This window comes from Syngnathus floridae, chromosome 17, assembly GCF_059516105.1.
Source record: "Syngnathus floridae isolate MCC-2025c chromosome 17, RoL_Sflo_1.0, whole genome shotgun sequence".
Classification (NCBI taxonomy): domain Eukaryota; kingdom Metazoa; phylum Chordata; class Actinopteri; order Syngnathiformes; family Syngnathidae; genus Syngnathus; species Syngnathus floridae.
In genome coordinates, this window is record NC_142429.1 from 4,010,001 (window position 1) to 4,030,000 (window position 20,000).

At 44.5% G+C, this 20,000-nt stretch overlaps 4 non-coding genes and 8 pseudogenes across 4 annotated transcripts; all 12 read left to right on the forward strand.

The window, feature by feature from the left end:
• The first annotated feature begins 8,743 nt into the window (after positions 1-8,743).
• LOC148383585 (5S ribosomal RNA) lies at positions 8,744-8,862 on the forward strand. Its single transcript, XR_015853716.1, has one exon. It is a non-coding gene; the product is annotated as a 5S ribosomal RNA (ribosomal RNA).
• Positions 8,863-9,908: 1,046 nt separating this feature from the next.
• On the forward strand, positions 9,909-10,027 carry LOC148383586 (5S ribosomal RNA). The gene has a single exon (XR_015853778.1). It is a non-coding gene; the product is annotated as a 5S ribosomal RNA (ribosomal RNA).
• A 4,036-nt stretch (positions 10,028-14,063) lies between these two features.
• On the forward strand, positions 14,064-14,182 carry LOC148383587 (5S ribosomal RNA). The gene has a single exon (XR_015853707.1). It is a non-coding gene; the product is annotated as a 5S ribosomal RNA (ribosomal RNA).
• Positions 14,183-14,653: 471 nt separating this feature from the next.
• Positions 14,654-14,762, forward strand: LOC148383588 (5S ribosomal RNA; annotated as a pseudogene).
• A 470-nt stretch (positions 14,763-15,232) lies between these two features.
• LOC148383589 (5S ribosomal RNA) lies at positions 15,233-15,351 on the forward strand (annotated as a pseudogene).
• Positions 15,352-15,820: 469 nt separating this feature from the next.
• Positions 15,821-15,939, forward strand: LOC148383590 (5S ribosomal RNA). The gene has a single exon (XR_015853680.1). It is a non-coding gene; the product is annotated as a 5S ribosomal RNA (ribosomal RNA).
• A 1,048-nt stretch (positions 15,940-16,987) lies between these two features.
• On the forward strand, positions 16,988-17,104 carry LOC148383591 (5S ribosomal RNA; annotated as a pseudogene).
• Positions 17,105-17,575: 471 nt separating this feature from the next.
• Positions 17,576-17,694, forward strand: LOC148383592 (5S ribosomal RNA; annotated as a pseudogene).
• A 470-nt stretch (positions 17,695-18,164) lies between these two features.
• Positions 18,165-18,283, forward strand: LOC148383593 (5S ribosomal RNA; annotated as a pseudogene).
• Positions 18,284-18,753: 470 nt separating this feature from the next.
• Positions 18,754-18,872, forward strand: LOC148383594 (5S ribosomal RNA; annotated as a pseudogene).
• A 469-nt stretch (positions 18,873-19,341) lies between these two features.
• On the forward strand, positions 19,342-19,450 carry LOC148383595 (5S ribosomal RNA; annotated as a pseudogene).
• A 470-nt stretch (positions 19,451-19,920) lies between these two features.
• LOC148383596 (5S ribosomal RNA) overlaps positions 19,921-20,000 on the forward strand; it is a 109-nt pseudogene continuing 29 nt past the window's right edge.

Genomic DNA, 20,000 nt, shown 5'->3' on the forward strand with positions numbered 1-20,000 from the left:
GCACATTGCGCTTTGCTGTAGGGCAGGGGTCACCAACACGGTGCCCGCGGGCACCAGGTCGCCCGTGAGGACCGCATGAGTCGCCCGCAGGACTATTCCAAAATTAGCTCAAATAGCGGCACTTGTCAGTAAGCTGCATCTATTTATTTTACAGTCGAACCTCAGTTTTCGAATGTCCTGGTTCTTGAACAAATCGGAATTCGAACAAAAAACTTCGAGATTTTTTGGCTTCGGTTGTCCAACAAAATTCGGAGGTCGAACCTCGCGAGATGAGCCGGGAGGAACCGAGAAAACCCGACCGCGCCGCCCGGATGCCGACTGACTCCGTTGTTATTGTATTTTCGTTACTTTTAGGATTGTATTAACCCCTAATCATGCCTCCAAAGAAAGCAAGTGAGAGCAGTAAAGCCATCCTAAAACACAAAGACGCTCTTAAAGCAATGCGACAGTGAGCACCCGGCGCGCTATGGTTGCGCGATCGGACCAAATTAAGCTCTCTGCGCACTGAGGTCCACTTAAATTTTGGAAAGTACATCAGGACTTTAAAAATATTTTCTAAATTCTAGCCACGGCTCTGTCACAATAATGCGACCAGCGCGGTGCAGTTGCGCGGTCGGCGATGCGCTACTGTTGCGCGTTCGGTGGTGCGCTGCAGCTGCGCGATCGGACAAAATTAAGCTCCCTGCGCACTTAGCTCCACTTCAATTTTGGAAACTACGTACATCAGGACTTTAAAAATATTTTCTAAATTTCAGCGACGGCTCTGTCACAATAATGCGATCGTCGCGGTGCAGTTGCGCGGTGGGCGACGCGCTACGGTTGCGCGTTTGGCGGTGCGCTGCATTTGAGCGATCAGACAAATATGCGCAAATGAAAAAATGCTTAAAAAAGACGCGGGTTTTTTGTCTTGAAACGGATTAAAAATGTTTCCATTATTTGTAATGGGAAAAATAGATTCGGAATTCGACCGATTCGCTTCTCGAACCGCCTTCTGAAACGGATTGTGGTCAAAAACCAAGGTGTTAGAGCCATAAGTAGGGAATGTTTAAGTTAATTGTATTGTGGTTTGTTTTTATTTTGTAAAATTGAGTTAAGACGATTGACATTTGTTTAGGCATTTTTATTGTGAAATTTTGTTTTATTTTGAAAGGTTTACTTCCTGTCAGGTTGTATTGCATTAGAACAAGCCTTTAAGGGAACGTTTTGACAGTTGGATTACGTAGACACGGAGAAAAACAGTTTTTGACCGTGTAGATCGTGTACATAGTATATACTGTATATTTTTTGGAAAGAAAGAAAAGGGAATTGTAAAACTGATTTATCGTAATTTTTGTATGTATATTTTTTATAGATAAAGACCCTTTTGTTAAATTCACGGTTCACACGCGTCCTTTACTACAAGTGTCTATGGAATGACACAGATATTGGATCTGTTGCCATAGCATTAGTCAAAAACTTTCTCCAGGAGGATAAAAGGACATTCAAGAAAGAAGGAGACGAATGAGAGGAAGCTTTTGGAAGACGAGAGGATGAGAGCCATAGTATCACCGTGAGTAGCTGACCTGCTAACATGCTAATGGCGAAGCTAACTATGCTAACGGATGGAGCGCCTATTCACACTTAATGAGTCGTTTTGCAAGTTAAGAAGACATTAAAGTAGAAGAATACTGTTACGTTCATGGACTATAAAAGCCCTTTTTGATCGTTTGTTGAAAAAGCCTGTTGGATATTGCTGAAATTAAAACATGGAGGAGAAACGATCGTTTGTTGCCGCATCGGACGCAATGCAGGCGAGTGACCACAAGAGGGAGCCAAAGTACACACAAAAGGCACTCGAGGAGAAACTCCAAAGGCTTATCGGACAAAGAAGGGCAAAAATGGCTCATATTACGGCTAAAATGAAGGAAATGGACAACATGAAGAATAATGAAGAGCATGTTGATAAAATGGAGTCAGAAACACTTCAAAGTTTTTACAAGCTGCATGAAGAGTTCATACTGCTAAACAACAATATTGTACAGATGTTACCTGCAGATGAAGCTGACACAGATCAGCGTGACTGGTACGAGCCAAAGGCAGCTACTATTAAGCAGTTTTTGCATGAGACTGAAGGTTGGATTCAAGAACGTAAAAGAAGTGTTCACAATGAAGAGGAGGTTGCTCCATATGACAGTATTTCTGTAATAGCGGATCTTCGTCGTCAAAGAAGTAGGAGCAGATTGAGTTCCAGGACTGAAAGTTCTTCAGTTGTGTCAAACACGAGTTCAGTGGCTCGCATGAAAGAGGAGGCTAAAAGAGCAGCTCTTCTAGCACGAGCTGAATCGCTAAAAAAGAAGAAGGCAATTCAACTGCAGGAAGCAAAGTTGAAGGCTGAGTTGGAGGAGCTAGAGATTGAAACTGCAATAGCAGCCTCTACTGCTAAGCTCAAAGTTTTCCAGAACCACGAGGATCCCCAAGATGCAATGAATGAATATGTGAAATACAGGCTGGAACAACCTTTGGCAAGTCTTCCAAGATCCCAACCTGTACTTGAAGTCCAGGCTCAGATGACAGCAGATGCTGAAGAGAAGGAAGATCATCCGATGTATGATGTGTCTGCTAGTATCACAAAACATTCATCTCATGCATATTTGTGTCATCCGGATCACTCAGATGGAGCCACACCTATACGTCCTCAGGAGCCCACATCTACAGGTGACAGGATTTATGAGGTGATGCATCATCAAAACCTAATCACTGAAATGTTGGTCAAGCAGCAAAGCCTATCACTGCTGCCCAAGAGAGATATTCCTGTGTTCTCAGGTGATCCACTCAAGTATAAATCTTTTCTCAGAGCATTTGACAATGCTATTGACAATAAGACACAAAATGAGAAAGATAAACTCTTCTTTCTGGAGCAATATACACGTGGAGAGCCACAAGATCTGGTGAGAAGCTGTGAACACATGAACCCAGAGAAAGGTTACAGAGAAGCCAGACAACTGCTTCATAAGCAATATGGCGATAATTTAAAAATAGCCATGGCTTACATCGACAAGGCTTTAAAATGGCCACAAATAAAGACAGATGAGGTTAAGAGCTTAAACGCTTATTCTCTCTTCCTGATTGGTTGCCGAAACACGATGCAAGATGTTGACTACATGGAAGAAATGGACAACCCAACAAACATGAGAGTCATTCTGTCCAAATTGCCATACAAGATGAGGGAGCGATGGCGTAATGTGGCATTTGAAATGCAGGAGAATAAAGGAAGAAGAGCAAGGTTCACAGATCTGGTAGATTACATTGACAGACAAACAAAGATCGTCTCAGATCCATTGTTTGGTGATCTACAGGAAGTCAGTCTATCTACAAAACAAAAAGAAAAGAGCAGTTTTGTGAAGAGAGCAAAGGAAAGTACACCAAGAAGTAGCAGTTTTGCTACAAGTGTTGACACAGAAAAGCAGGAATTTTCACAGTCAAACCAAGTCACAAAGACTGATAACGGCAAACTAGCTCAGAATAACTGTTTGTACTGTGACAAAAATCACGGACTTGGGAACTGTGAAAAGTTCCAGAAGCTAGCACACAAGGACAAGATTGAATATTTGAAATTCAAAGGTTTGTGTTTTGGATGCCTGGTTCAAGGTCATTTGAGTAAAGATTGTTCAAGAAGACTGACATGTCAGTTATGTTCACGGAAACATCCAAGCATCCTACATGTACAACGTGAAGAAAAGACATCACCGAAAAATGAAAGAAACGCCACTTCTGAACCTCAGACCACTAGTGCTGTAAGCCAGGAGATGTGTGGATATACTGGGGCCGGGAGCAACGAAGAAATTTTGGCCATTGTTCCAGTAAAGCTCAAGTCCAAGAAAGGCACACAGATAATTGAGACATACGCCTTCATAGATCCTGGCAGTTCGGCGACGTTTTGCACAGAGAAGATCATGAGAACACTGAACTTAAGAGGCAGAAAGACGGACATTTTGCTCCGAACTATGGGACAGGAGAAGCTTGTCCGTAGTCACATCCTGTCAGAACTGGAAGTCAGTGGATTTGAAGAGGAAAAATACATTGATCTACCTTCAGTGTTCACTCAACATGAAATTCCTGTCAAAAAGGCGAACATTCCTGATCAGAAAGACCTCCGGAAGTGGACATATTTGGATGAGGTGAACCTTCCAAGTATCAAGGCAGAAATTGGCCTGTTAGTTGGTTCTAATGCTCACAAAGCAATAGAACCATGGAAGGTCATCAATAGCCAAGGAGATGGTCCATACGCAGTGAAAACGTCCATTGGATGGATTGTCAATGGTCCTGTAAAGGGGGAAGAGGACGTTCAACAGTGTGAGAATGAGTTACCAAGGTTAACTGCGAACAGAATATCAGTGGCAAACCTTGAGGAATTGCTGATACAGCAATATAATTTGGATTTCACAGAGCGTAGCTGTGAAGACAAAACAGAGATGTCACAAGATGATCAACAGTTCATGAAGGATGTGGAACAGTCTTGTCAGTTCTTCGACGGACATTACTGTATAAGTCTCCCATTTAAGAACAAGCCTCAGAAGATGCCCAATAATCGCAGTCTAGTTGAGCAGAGAGCCGTCAATCTCAAGAAGAAACTTGTAAAAAACCCTGATTTTCATGCTGACTATAAAGTCTTCATGGATGACATCATAGCAAAGGGTTACGCTGAAAGGGTGCCTGCAAACAGTCAGTGCAACGATGGAGAAGTGTGGTACATCCCACATCACGGGGTGTATCACCCAAGGAAGAAGAAAATCAGAGTTGTTTTTGACTGCAATGCAACATATCAGGGAGTTTCACTGAATAACCAGTTACTCCAAGGCCCAGACCTCACAAATACCTTGATTGGAGTTTTGACAAGGTTTAGAGAGGAGAAGGTTGCATTGATGGCTGACATAGAGGCAATGTTTTACCAAGTCAGGGTACCCTCAAAGGACTCTGATTTTCTGCGTTTTTTATGGTGGCCTGATGGAGATTTGAACGGAAAACTGGAGGAGTATAGAATGACAGTACATATTTTTGGAGCCACTTCGTCTCCAAGTTGTGCTAGTTTTGCCTTAAGAAAGACAGCCGAATACAAAGAAGATGAGACAACAGCTGAAGCCTCTAAAGCAATCAAGAGGAAGTTTTACATGGACGACTGTTTGGCAGCGGTGGCTTCAGAGGACCAAGCAATAGCACTTTCACAATCTCTGAAAGCTCTATGCTTGCAGGGTGGATTCAACTTGACAAAATGGGTCAGTAACAGCAGAAAGGTTCTGTCATGTATTCCTGAAAATGAAAGAGCTGCAAAGATGAAGGATTTAGACTTGAACAAAGACACTCTGCCTACCGAAAGAGCTCTGGGAATACACTGGTGTACAGAGTCGGACACTTTCACATTTAAGGTGAACGTACCAAGAAAACCTGCCACAAGGAGAGGAATTCTTTCAGTTGTTAACTCAGTTTATGATCCTCTGGGTTTAATTTCCCCATGTATTCTTCCTGCCAAGATGATTTTGAGGGAACTCTGTCAAAGAAAATTGAGCTGGGACGAGGATGTTGGAGAAGGAGATTTGCAAAGATGGATGCAGTGGATTTCAGAACTCGAGGAACTTTCCAGCTTCCACATAAAGAGATGTATGAAACCAGATGATTTCTGTCCCACATCTAAAGCAGAGCTGCACCATTTCTCGGATGCAAGTGATATTGGTTATGGTACTGCTACATACCTATTGCTGATCAATGAAGATGGACGGAGGAGCTGCGGATTGCTCATGGCTAAATCCAGAGTTGCCCCACTGAAGAAAATAACAGTCCCTAGGATGGAACTGACTGCTGCAGTCATAGCAGTGAAAGTCGACAGACTGTTAAAGCAGGAGCTGGAGACCCCCCTTGGAGCTTCTGTTTTTTGGACAGACAGCCTGACTGTACTTAGGTACATACAGAATGATGCTTCACGTTTCAAGACTTTTGTGGCCAACCGGGTTGCATTCATAAGGGAAGCTACTTCACCATCTCAATGGAGATATGTGAATAGTTCACTTAATCCAGCAGATACGGCTTCACGTGGTACAAAATTTACCACTCTTATCCAGAACCACAACTGGATTTGTGGTCCACATTTTCTTTATCAAGAGGAGTTTGAGTGGCCAACCAGACCTGACATACCAAGCACCATGAATGAGGACAGTGAGATCAAGAAGACAGCGCTGGTCAGTCTCTTGACCATGACTGAAATTACACCCATGAAGAGACTGGTGGAATACTACTCTGACTGGCACAAGCTGAAAAAGGCTGTTGCATGGATGCTACGCATGAAGGATCTGCTTCACTACCTTGTTGAGAAGAGAAGAGAATGTAAAGAGGTTATTTCCCTGAAAGAGACAGACTCATTGAAGCAATACCAGAAAGTGCATGAAGAAATGATGAGACTGAGAAAGTCAGTGAAAGGAAAACCTTTGTCTGTTCAGGACTTGGAAGATGCAAATGTTGTGCTAATACGTCACAGTCAAAGAGAGATGTTTTCAGAAGAGTTGTCTGCACTCTTAAGTAGTGATTCACATATAAAGAGGTCACATCCGCTTTCCAAATTGGATCCTTTTCTGCACAATGGCATCATCAAAGTTGGAGGTCGATTGAACAAATCAGCCATGCCAGAAGAAGCAAGATGCCCAACTGTGTTGCACAAAGAACATCACATTGCTAAGCTGATTCTGCAACAGGTTCATCGACATAATGGTCACTGCGGAAGGAACCAGCTGGTTGCAAAGGTCAGACAGCAATACTGGATACCAGGACTGAACAGAGCTGCCCGCACAACAATATCCAAATGCATCACATGCAGGAAAATACATGCAAGGCCTGCAGTCCAAAAGATGGCAGACTTATTGGAGGAACGTGTACTCCCAGATAAACCTCCGTTCACTCATGTGGGAGTAGACTATTTTGGACCTTTTGGTGTAAAGAGAGGACGCAGCATAGTGAAGCGCTATGGCGTTCTGTTTACATGCTTTGCACTTAGAGCAGTACACATAGAGGTTGCTCACTCATTGGACACCTCATCATGCATAAATGCCATCAGAAGGTTTATATGTAGAAGAGGTCAAGTTTCTACCCTGCACTCAGATAATGGCACTAATTTCATTGGTGCCGAAAAAGAACTTAGAGAAGCCATGGCTGAGCTTGATCATTCTAAAATAAGAGAGGATCTGATGTCAAAAGGTATTGCATGGACCTTCAACACACCAACCGCCTCCCATCAAGGTGGAATATGGGAAAGACAGATTCGTACCGTCAGGAAGGTGTTGAACTCTGTGTTGAGGCAACAAACATTAGATGATGATGGCCTTCACACACTATTATGTGAAGTGGAAGCAGTCATAAATGAGCGTCCTTTGACTGCTGCATCAGATGATCCAAATGACTTGGAGGTTTTGACCCCAAACCATCTTCTGTTGTTAAAGAAGCAGCCGATCCTTCCTCCAGGCTTATTTAACAGTGATGATACATACTCGCGTCGAAGATGGAGACAGACACAATACATGGCCGATCTGTTTTGGTCAAGATGGACAAAGGAATATCTTCCATTGCTACAAGAGAGACAGAGATGGCGGACTCAAAGAAGAAATTTTGTCGCTGGAGATCTTGTTCTCATTGTTGACAATTCAGCCCCAAGGAATACTTGGTTGACTGGAAGAATCCAAAAGACCTTCCCGGACTCCAGAGGAATTGTGCGACGAGTTCAAGTTCAAACCAAGTCTAGTTTGTTGGATAGACCTATAAGTAAACTCTGTTTGTTACAGGAGGCAGAATGAGTCAGGAAAAGACTGTTAGTTGACTCACAGGCAAAAGCTTGATAGATTTTGTTAGGTTAATAACTATATGGCTCTTTTTGAGGTGTAATTGTTATGCATCCTGCCTATACAATTAGGGGCCGGAATGTTAGAGCCATAAGTAGGGAATGTTTAAGTTAATTGTATTGTGGTTTGTTTTTATTTTGTAAAATTGAGTTAAGACGATTGACATTTGTTTAGGCATTTTTATTGTGAAATTTTGTTTTATTTTGAAAGGTTTACTTCCTGTCAGGTTGTATTGCATTAGAACAAGCCTTTAAGGGAACGTTTTGACAGTTGGATTACGTAGACACGGAGAAAAACAGTTTTTGACCGTGTAGATCGTGTACATAGTATATACTGTATATTTTTTGGAAAGAAAGAAAAGGGAATTGTAAAACTGATTTATCGTAATTTTTGTATGTATATTTTTTATAGATAAAGACCCTTTTGTTAAATTCACGGTTCGCACGCGTCCTTTACTACAAGTGTCTATGGAATGACACAGATATTGGATCTGTTGCCATAACACAAGGTTTGACTGTATTTCTGCTATTCTTGTTAAAATCACACTTACATGTTAACTGCAAATGACAATAATAACACAGTGAAAGCCGAATTGAGAAAATTGGCTATTTCAGAAGTGTATGTCAAACTGGTAGCCCTTTTGCCTTAATCAGTACCCAGGAAGTAGCTCTCGGTTTAAGAAAGGTTGGTGACCCCTGCTGTAGGGTTTTTCCACTTTTCATGACATTTACTTTGATACAGCAAAATGCAGGTCGCAATGGCAAATTCGTGCTACCACATAAAAAGCTGTCAGTAACTTTTCATTAAAGCCATGTATCCATGATACGCCGGCTTGGTTTTCAGGTGCGATTGTGTCTATAAATTGCAACATTTCGAGACCTACAATGGCTTACGGCCATACTACCCTGAGAGCGCCCGATCTTGTCCGATCTCGGAAGCTAAGCACGGTCGGGCCTGGTTAGTACTTGGATGGGAGACTGCCTGGGAATACCAGGTGCTGTAAGCTTATTTCTTCTTCTTCCACTTCAATTGTTAAAGCAAAATTTTACAACACAATTTTTACCACGTATGGCATTCGGAAACTGCAAGCCGAGTTTTAACTCTGACCTTTAAACTATAACCCGAGTTTCAAACCTATATTGTGTGGTGTCATCCATAGCATTGTAGTTCACGTCTTTAACAGCTAGAGAGCAGACTATGTACAGGGAATAAAGAGGCTGGCTCCATGCGAACTCAAAGCAGCAGTCTTTATTTGTAAAAGAACCCAAAACAGCACATTGTGCTTCCATGTAGGGTTTTTCCACTTTTCATGACATTTACTTTGATACAGCAAAATGCAGGTCGCAATGGCAAATTCGTGCTACCACATAAAAGGCTGCCAGTAACTTTTCATTAAAGCCATGTATCCATGATACGCCGGCTTGGTTTTCAGGTGCGATTGTGTCTATAAATTGCAACATTTCGAGACCCACATTGGCTTACGGCCATACTACCCTGATAACGTCCGACCTCGGGAAAGCAGGATCGGGCCTGGTTAATACTTGGATGGGAGACCGCCCGGGAATACCACGTGCTGTAAGCTTTTTTCTTCTTCTTCCACTTCAATTGTTAAAGCAAAATTTTACAACACAATTTTTACCACGTATGGCATTCGGAAACTGCAAGCCGAGTTTTAACTCTGACCTTTAAACTATAACCCGAGTTTCAAACCTATATTGTGTGGTGTCATCCATAGCATTGTAGTTCACGTCTTTAACCGCTAGAGAGCAGACTATGTACAGTGAATAAAGAGGCTGGCTCCATGCGAACTCAAAGCAGCAGTCTTTATTTGTAAAAGAACCCAAAGCAGCACATTGCGCTTTGCTGTAGGGTTTTTCCACTTTTCATGACATTTACTTTGATACAGCAAAATGCAGGTAGCAATGGCAAATTCGTGCTACCACATAAAAAGTTGTCAGTAACTTTTCATTAAAGCCATGTATCCATGATACGCCGGCTTGGTTTTCAGGTGCGATTGTGTCTATAAATTTCAACATTTCGAGACCTACAATGGCTTACGGCCATACTACCCTGAGAACGCTCGATCTCGTCCGATCTCGAAAGCTAAGCACCGTCGGGCCTGGTTAGTACTTGGATGGGAGACCGCCTGGGAATGCCAGGTGCTGTAAGCTTATTTCTTCTTCTTCCACTTCAATTGTTAAAGCAAAATTTTACAACACAATTTTTACCACGTATGGCATTCGGAAACTGCAAGCCGAGTTTTAACTCTGACCTTTAAACTATAACCTGAGTTTCAAACCTATATTGTGTGGTGTCATCCATAGCATTGTAGTTCACGTCTTTAACCGCTAGAGAGCAGACTATGTACAGTGAATAAAGAGGCTGGCTCCATGCGAACTCAAAGCAGCAGTCTTTATTTGTAAAAGAATCCAAAACAGCACATTGCGCTTCCCTGTAGGGTTTTTCCACTTTTCATGACATTTACTTTGATACAGCAAAATGCAGGTCGCAATGGCAAATTTGTGCTACCACATAAAAAGCTGCCAGTAACTTTTCATTAAAGCCATGTTTCCATGGAACGCCAGCTTTCCAGGGGCGATTGTGTCTATAAATTGCAATATTTCGAGAACAAGACTGGCTTACGGCCATACTACCCTGAGAACGCCCGATCTTGTCCGATCTTGGAAGCTAAGCTGGGCTGGGCCTGGTTAGTTCTTGGATGGGAGACCGCCTGGGAATACCAAAGTCAAAGTCTGCTTTATTGTCAATTTCTCCACTTGCCAAAGACATACAAAGAAACCGAAATTTCGTTCCCCGCTATCCCACGGTGACAAGACACGGCCCACAATAGACAATCAAGTAACAAGTAAACAACAGCGTGCTGAATAAATAATGAATAAATAACACAACAAATAAATAAATAAGAGGAGCAAGTGAGCGTACAGCAGACATTCCAGAAAATAGCGCAACAGTGCCGCACGCTACGCAGAAGGGGATAGCGAGTTCAGGGTCTTAACAGCCTGGAGAAAGAAGCTGTTGGCGAGTCTGGTGATGCGGGAGCGCAGGCTCCTGTACCTCTTCCCAGAGGGTAGAAGGTCAAACAAAGAGTGATCTGGGTGACTCACATCACTCGCAATCGTGGTTGCCTTGCGGGCGAGATGAGAGGTGTAAATGTCCTTCAGGGAGGGGAGCGAAGCACCAATAATCTTACCAGCCGTACTCCCTATGCGCTGCAGGGCCTTCAAGTTCCGTTCAGTGCAGCTACCACCCTAGACAGCGATGCAACTGGTGAGGACGCTCTCAATGGTGCCACGGTAGAAGGTAGACAGGACTGCCTGAGGAGCACATGCACGCCTGAGCTTCCGCAGGAAGTACAGGTGGCGCTGAGCTTTCTTTGCCAGTGACGCGGTGTTTGCGGACCAGGAGAGGTCCTCACTGATGTGCACCCCCAGGAACTTGGTGCAGCTCACCCTCTCCACCACAGCACCGTCGATGATCAACGGCAGGTGTTTTGTGTGACCCTTCCGGAAGTCAACAACGATTTCCTTGGTCTTGTCTACGTTCAGCAGGAGGTTGTTGTCCCTGCACCACGTGGTCAGAAGGTCAACTTCCGACCTGTACCGAGTCTCGTCGCCCTTCGTGATGAGACCCACTAGAGTCGTGTCTTCAGCAAACTTCACTATGCGGTTGTCGCTGTAGGTCGCAGTGCAGTCATGCGTCAGCAGGGTGAAGAGCAATGGACTGAGCACGCAGCCCTGGGGGGCCCCTGTGCTCAGCGTGATGCTGGCGGAGATTTTGTCGCCAACACGAACCACCTGAGGCCTCTGACAGAGGAAGTCCAGTAGCCAGTTGCAGAGGGAGGTACTGAGGCCCAGCTCGTCGAGTTTGCAGATGAGGTGCTGCGGCACAATGGTGTTGAAGGCAGAGCTGAAGTCCACAAAGAGCAATCTCACATATGAGTCCTTTCTCTCCAGGTGGGTGAGGGCAGAGTGGAGGGCAGAGCAGATGGCATCCTCAGAGGACCGTTTGGCACGGTACGCAAACTGGAAAGGGTCAATGGTGGGGGGGAGAACGGATTTGATGTGCTCCATGACAAGCCGCTCAAAGCACTTCATGATGATGGGTGTCAGTGCCACGGGGCGGTAGTCATTGAAGCAGAACGGTGCAGGTTTCTTCGGCACAGGAACGATGGTGGCAGCCTTGAAACACGAGGGGATGATGGCCTGCTGGAGGGAAACGTTAAAGATGTCCGTGAAGACACCCGACAGCTCCCCAGCGCAGTCCTTCAGCACTCGACCCGGGATGTTGTCAGGGCCCGCCGCCTTACGGGTGTCAATAGCGGCAAGCGCCCTCCTCACTCCGTCGGCAGAGAGGCGCAGGGGCTGCTCGTGTGGGGGGGGGAGTGGTCTTCAGTGGGCAAGTGCTGTTCTGGGCGTCGAAGCGAGCAAAGAAGCGGTTAAGATCGTTCAGCAGACGGACGTCGCCCTCACAGCTCCTCGGCGCGGGCTTGTAGTCCGTGATGGTCTGAATGCCCTGCCAAAGGCTCCGTGCGTCCTTGCTGTCCTTGAAGTGGGTGGAGACCTTGCACGAGAACGCCTTTTTCGCTTATTTGATGCCCCGGGACAGGTCGGCCCTCGCTGTCCTCAAGCCAGCCTCATCCCCCGCTCTGAAAGCCTTGTCCCTAGCCCTCAGCAGTCTGAGGACAGCCCCTGTCAGCCACGGCTTCCAGTTCGCGCGAGTGACGACGGATTTTGAGCGAGTCACATCATCGATGCTCTCCGCGATGTAAGAGGAAACAGAGTCAGTATACTCCTCTATGTCCGTCCGATCGTTGTAGGTGTCCGCCTGCTTAAACAAGTCCCAGTCAGTGGTGTCGTAGGTCGAGAAGTGCATCGGAGGCACCCTCAGGCCACACCCGAACCCGCCTCCGAACCGGCCTGGATGCCTTTACCAATTGTCTGTAGGCGGGCAAAAGCACAACGGTGAGATGGTCAGAAAGCCCAAGATGGGGGAGGGGGTGGCTTTGAAAGCTCCCTTAAGCGCAGAGTAGACTAGGTCCAGGAAGCTGTCTCCACGTGTCGGAAAAGTAACATGCTGGTGAAGCCTCGGGAAAACAGACTTCAGGTTGGCATGATTAAAGTCTCCAGCGAAGATGGTGAAACCGTCAGGGTACGCTGTCTGTTGTTCACTGACAGCCTGGTACAGTTCACCAAGCGCCGCGATCCTGTCGCCTTCGTTGTTGGAAGGCGGGATGTACACCGCGACTAGCAGTAAATTCGCGGTAAATTCCCTCGGCAGGTAAAAAGGACGGCACTTGATGATCACAAACTCCGCAAGTGGCGAGCAGTGCTTACATACCACCACAGAGGCCCGGCACCATTCTTCTCGGATGTAGACGCATATTCCACCTCCTCGCGACTTTCCCCCTCGTACAATGGCACGGTCCGCCCGATAGCACGCTAGCCGCTCCAGATGCACAGCAGAGTCCGGAACGTTGTCAGTCAACCAGGTCTCGGTGAACATCGACAGAAGTGGGTTTTGTGGCGTTCTGGACTTTGAAGCGGCGACATTAAAGGCGCTCGGACCGCTACGTCCTGAAACGTCGCCGACACCCCCCCCCCGGTTGGGAGCCGTCGGAAACCCTGAGAACGCCGATCTCGGAAGCTAAGCAGGGTCGGGCCTGCCTAGTACTTGGATGCGAGACCGCCTGGGAATACCAGGTGCTGTAAGCTTTTCTTTTGTTTTTTTCTTCCACTTAAATCGTTAAAGAAAAATTTTACAGCACAATTTTTACAACGTATGGTATTCGGAAACTGCAAGCCGAGATTTAACTCCGACATTGAAACTATAACCCGAGTTTCAAACCTATGTTGTGTGGTGTCATCCATAGCATTGTAGTTCACGTCTTTAACCGCTAGAGAGCAGACTATGTACAGTGAATAAAGAGGCTGGCTCCATGCGAACTCAAAGCAGCAGTCTTTATTTGTAAAAGAACCCAAAACAGCACATTGCGCTTTGCTGTAGGGTTTTTCCACTTTTCATGACATATACTTTGATACAGCAAATGGCAGGTCGCAATGGCAAATTCGTGCTACCACATAAAAAGTTGTCAGTAACTTTTCATTAAAGCCATGTATCCATGATACGCCGGCTTGGTTTTCAGGTGCGATTGTGTCTATAAATTGCAACATTTCAAGACCTACAATGGCTTACGGCCATACTACCCTGAGAACGCCCGACCTCGTCCGATCTCGGAAGCTAAGCATGGTCGGGCCTGATTAGTACTTGGATGGGAGACCGCCTGGGAATACCAGGTGCTGTAAGCTTTTTTTCTTCTTCTTCCACTTCAATTGTTAAAGCAAAATTTTACAACACAATTTTTACCACGTATGGCATTCGGAAACTGCAAGCCGAGTTTTAACTCTGAGCTTTAAACTATAACCCGAGTTTCAAACCTATATTGTGTGGTGTCATCCATAGCATTGTAGTTCACGTCTTTAACCGCTAGAGAGCAGACTATGTACAGTGAATAAAGAGGCTGGCTCCATGCGAACTCAAAGCAGCAGTCTTTATTTGTAAAAGAACCCAAAACAGCACATTGCGCTTCCCTGTAGGGTTTTTGCACTTTTCATGACATTTACTATGATACAGCAAAATGCAGGTCGCGATGGCAAATTTGTGCTACCACATAAAAAGCTGTCAGTAACTTTTCATTCAAGCTTTGTTTCCATGATACGGCGGCTTGGTTTACATGTGCGATTGTCTCTATAAATTGCAACATTTCGAGACCTACAATGGCTTACGGCCATACTACCCTGAGAACGCCCGATCTCGGAAGCTAAGCGCGGTCGGGCCTGGTTAGTACTTGGATGGGAGACCGCCTGGGAATACCAGGTGCTGTAAGCTTTTTTCTTCTTCTTCCACTTCAATTGTTAAAGCAAAATTTTACAACACAATTTTTTCCACGTATGGCATTCGGAAACTGTAAGCCGAGTTTTAACTCTGACCTTTAAACTATAACCCGAGTTTCAAACCTATATTGTGTGGTGTCATCCATAGCATTGTAGTTCACGTCTTTAACCGCTAGAGAGCAGACTATGTACAGTGAATTAAGAGGCTGGCTCCATGCGAACTCAAAGCAGCAGTCTTTATTTGTAAAAGAACCCAAAACAGCACATTGCGCTTCCCTGTAGGGTTTTTCCACTTTTCATGACATTTACTTTGATACAGCAAAATGCAGGTCGCAATGGAAAATTTGTGCTACCACATAAAAAGCTGTCAGTAACTTTTCATTAAAGACATGTTTCCATGATACGCCAGCTTGGTTTTCAGGTGCGATTGTGTCTATAAATTAGAACATTTCGAGACCTACAATGGCTTGCGGCCATACTACCCTGAGAACGCCCGATCTCGTCCCATCTCAGAAGCTAAGCACGGTCAGGCCTGGTTAGTACTTGGATGGGAGACCGCCTGGGAATACCAGGTGCTGTAAGCTTATGTCTTCTTCTTCCACTTCAATTGCTAAAGCAAAATTTTACAACACAATTTTTACCACGTATGGCATTCGGAAACTGCAAGCCGAGTTTTAACTCTGACCTTTAAACTATAACCCGAGTTTCAAACCTATATTGTGTGGTGTCATCCATAGCATTGTAGTTCACGTCTTTAACCGCTAGAGAGCAGACTATGTACAGTGAATAAAGAGGCTGGCTCCATGCGAACTCAAAGCAGCAGTCTTTATTGGTAAAAGAACCCAAAACAGCACATTGCGCTTCCCTGTAGGGTTTTTCCACTTTTCATGACATTTACTATGATACAGCAAAATGCAGGTCGCAATGGCAAATTTGTGCTACCACATAAAAAGCTGTCAGTAACTTTTCATTCAAGCCATGTTTCCATGATACGGCGGCTTGGTTTACAGGTGCGATTGTCTCTATAAATTGCAACATTTCGAGACCTACAATGGTTACGGCCATACTACCCTGAGAACGCCCGATCTCGTCCGATCTCGGAAGCTAAGCACGGTCGGGCCTGGTTAGTACTTGGATGGGAGACCGCCTGGGAATACCAGGTGCTGTAAGCTTTTTTCTTCTTCTTCCACTTCAATTGTTAAAGCAAAATTTTACAACACAATTTTTACCACGTATGGCAATCGGAAACTGTAAGCCGAGTTTTAACTCGGACCTTTAAACTATAACCCGAGTTTCAAACCTATATTGTGTGGTGTCATCCATAGCATTGTAGTTCACGTCTTTAACCGCTAGAGAGCAGACTATGTACAGTGAATAAAGAGGCTGGCTCCATGCGAACTCAAAGAAGCAGTCTTTATTTGTAAAAGAACCCAAAACAGCACATTGCGCTTTGCTGTAGGGTTTTTCCACTTTTCATGACATTTACTTTGATACAGCAAAATGCAGGTCGCAATGGCAAATTTGTGCTACCACATAAAAAGCTGTCAGTAACTTTTCATTCAAGCCATGTTTCCATGATACGGCGGCTTGGTTTACAGGTGCCATTGTCTCTATAAATTGCAACAATTCGAGACCCACAATGGCTTATGCATACTACCCTGAGAACGCCCGTTCTTGGAAGCTAAGCAGGGTCGGGCCTGGTTAGTACTTGGATGGGAGACCGCTTGGGAATACCAGGTGCTGTAAGCTTTTTTTCTTCTTCTTCCACTTCAATTGTTAAAGCAAAAGTTTACAACACAATTTTTACCACGTATGGCATTCGGAAACTGCAAGCCGAGTTTTAACTCTGACCTTTAAACTATAACCCGAGTTTCAAACCTATATTGTGTGGTGTCATCCATAGCATTGTAGTTCACGTCTTTAACCGCTAGAGAGCAGACTATGTACAGTGAATAAAGAGGCTGGCTCCATGCGAACTCAAAGCAGCAGTCTTTATTTGTAAAAGAACCCAAAACAGCACATTGCGCTTTGCTGTAGGGTTTTTCCACTTTTCATGACATTTACTTTGATACAGCAAAATGCAGGTCGCAATGGCAAATTCGTGCTACCACATAAAAAGCTGTCAGTAACTTTTCATTAAAGCCATGTTTCCATGATACGGCGGCTTGGTTTACAGGTGCCATTGTCTCTATAAATTGCAACAATTCGAGACCCACATTGGCTTATGCATACTACCCTGAGAACGCCTGATCTCGTCTGATCTCGAAAGCTAAGCACGGTCGGGCCTGGTTAGTACTTGGATGGGAGACCGCCTGGGAATACCAGGTGCTGTAAGCTTTTTTTCTTCTTCTTCCACTTCAATTGTTAAAGCAAAAGTTTACAACACAATTTTTACCACGTATGGCATTCGGAAACTGCAAGCCGAGTTTTAACTCTGACCTTTAAACTATAACCCGAGTTTCAAACCTATATTGTGTGGTGTCATCCATAGCATTGTAGTTCACGTCTTTAACCGCTAGAGAGCAGACTATGTACAGTGAATAAAGAGGCTGGCTCCATGCGAACTCAAAGCAGCAGTCTTTATTTGTAAAAGAACCCAAAACAGAACATTGCGCTTTGCTGTAGGGTTTTTCCACTTTTCATGACATTTACTTTGATACAGCAAAATGCAGGTCGCAATGGCAAATTCGTGCTACCACATAAAAAGCTGTCAGTAACTTTTCATTAAAGCCATGTATCCATGATACGCCGGCTTGGTTTTCAGGTGCGATTGTGTCTATAAATTGCAACATTTCGAGACCTACAATGGCTTACGGCCATACTACCCTGAGAACGCCCGATCTCGTGCGATCTCAGAAGCTAAGCATGGTCGGACCTGGTTAGTACTTGGATTGGAGACCGCCTGGGAATACCAGGTGCTGTAAGCTTATTTCTTCTTCTTCCACTTCAATTGTTAAATCAAAGTTTTACAACACAATTTTTACCACGTATGGCATTCGGAAACTGCAAGCCGAGTTTTAACTCTGACCTTTAAACTATAACCCGAGTTTCAAACCTATATTGTGTGGTGTCATCCATAGCATTGTAGTTCACGTCTTTAACCGCTAGAGAGCAGACTATGTACAGTGAATAAAGAGGCTGGCTCCATGCGAACTCAAAGCAGCAGTCTTTATTTGTAAAAGAACCCAAAACAGCACATTGCGCTTTGCTGTAGGGTTTTTCCACTTTTCATGACATTTACTTTGATACAGCAAAATGCAGGTCGCAATGGCATATTCGTGCTACCACATAAAAAGCTGTCAGTAACTTTTCATTAAAGCCATGTATCCATGATACGCCGGCTTGGTTTTCAGGTGCGATTGTGTCTATAAATTGCAACATTTCGAGACCTACAATGGCTTACGGCCATACTACCCTGAGAACGCCCGATCTCGTCTGATCGCAGAAGCTAAGCACGGTCAGGCCTGGTTAGTACTTGGATGGGAGACAGCCTGGGAATACCAGGTGCTGTAAGCTTATCTCTTCTTCTTCCACTTCAATTGTTAAAGCAAAATTTTACAACACAATTTTTTCCACGTATGGCATTCGGAAACTGCAAGCCGAGTTTTAACTCTGACCTTTAAACTATAACCCGAGTTTCAAACCTATATTGTGTGGTGTCATCCATAGCATTGTAGTTCACGTCTTTAACCGCTAGAGAGCAGACTATGTACAGTGAATAAAGAGGCTGGCTCCATGCGAACTCAAAGCAGCAGTCTTTATTTGTAAAAGAACCCAAAACAGCACATTGCGCTTTGCTGTAGGGTTTTTCCACTTTTCATGACATTTACTTTGATACAGCAAATGGCAGGTCGCAATGGCAAATTCGTGCTACCACATAAAAAGCTGTCAGTAACTTTTCATTAAAGCCATGTATCCATGATACGCCGGCTTGGTTTTCAGGTGCGATTGTGTCTATAAATTGCAACATTTCGAGACCTACAATGGCTTACAGCCATACTACCCTGAGAACGCCCGATCTCGTCCCATCTCGGAAGCTAAGCACGGTCGGGCCTGGTTCGTACTTGGATGGGAGACCGCCTGGGAATACCAGGTGCTGTAAGCTTATTTCTTCTTCTTCCACTTCAATTGTTAAAGCAAAATTTTACAACACAATTTTAACACGTATGGCATTCGGAAACTGCAAGCCGAGCTTTAACTCTGACCTTTAAACTATAACCCGAGTTTCAAACCTATATTGTGTGGTGTTATCCATAGCATTGTAGTTCACGTCTTTAACCGCTAGAGAGCAGACTATGTACAGTGAATAAAGAGGCTGGCTCCATGCGAACTCAAAGCAGCAGTCTTTATTTGTAAAAGAACCCAAAACAGCACATTGCGCTTCCCTGTAGGGTTTTTCCACTTTTCATGACATTTACTTTGATACAGCAAAATGCAGGTCGCAATGGCAAATTTGTGCTACCACATAAAAAGCTGTCAGTAACTTTTCATTAAAGCCATGTTTCCATGATAGGGCGGCTTGGTTTACAGGTGCGATTGTGTCTATAAATTGCAACGTTTCGAGACCCACAATGGCTTACGGCCATACTACCCTGAGAACGCCTGATCTCGGAAGCTAAGCAGGGTCGGGCCTGTTTAGTACTTGGATGGGAGACCGTCTGGGAATACCAGGTGCTGTAAGCTTTTTTCTTCTTCTTCCACTTCAATTGTTAAAGCAAAATTTTACAACACAATTTTTACCACGTATGGCATTCGGAAACTGCAAGCCGAGTTTTAACTCTGACCTTTAAACTATAACCCGAGTTTCAAACCTATATTGTGTGGTGTCATCCATAGCATTGTAGTTCACGTCTTTTACCGCTAGAGAGCAGACTATGTACAATGAATAAAGAGGCTGGCTCCATGCGAACTCAAAGCAGCAGTCTTTATTTGTAAAAGAACCCAAAACAGCACATTGCGCTTTGCTGTAGGGTTTTTCCACTTTTCATGACATTTACTTTGATACAGCAAAATGCAGGTCGCAATGGCAAATTTGTGCTACCACATAAAAAGCTGTCAGTAACTTTTCATTAAAGACATGTTTCCATGATACGGCGGCTTGGTTTACAGGTGCGATTGTCTCTATAAATTGCAACATTTCTAGACCCACAATGGCTTACGGCCATACTAACCTGAGAATGCCCGATCTCGGAAGCTAAGCACGGTCGGGCCTGGTTAGTACTTGGATGGGAGA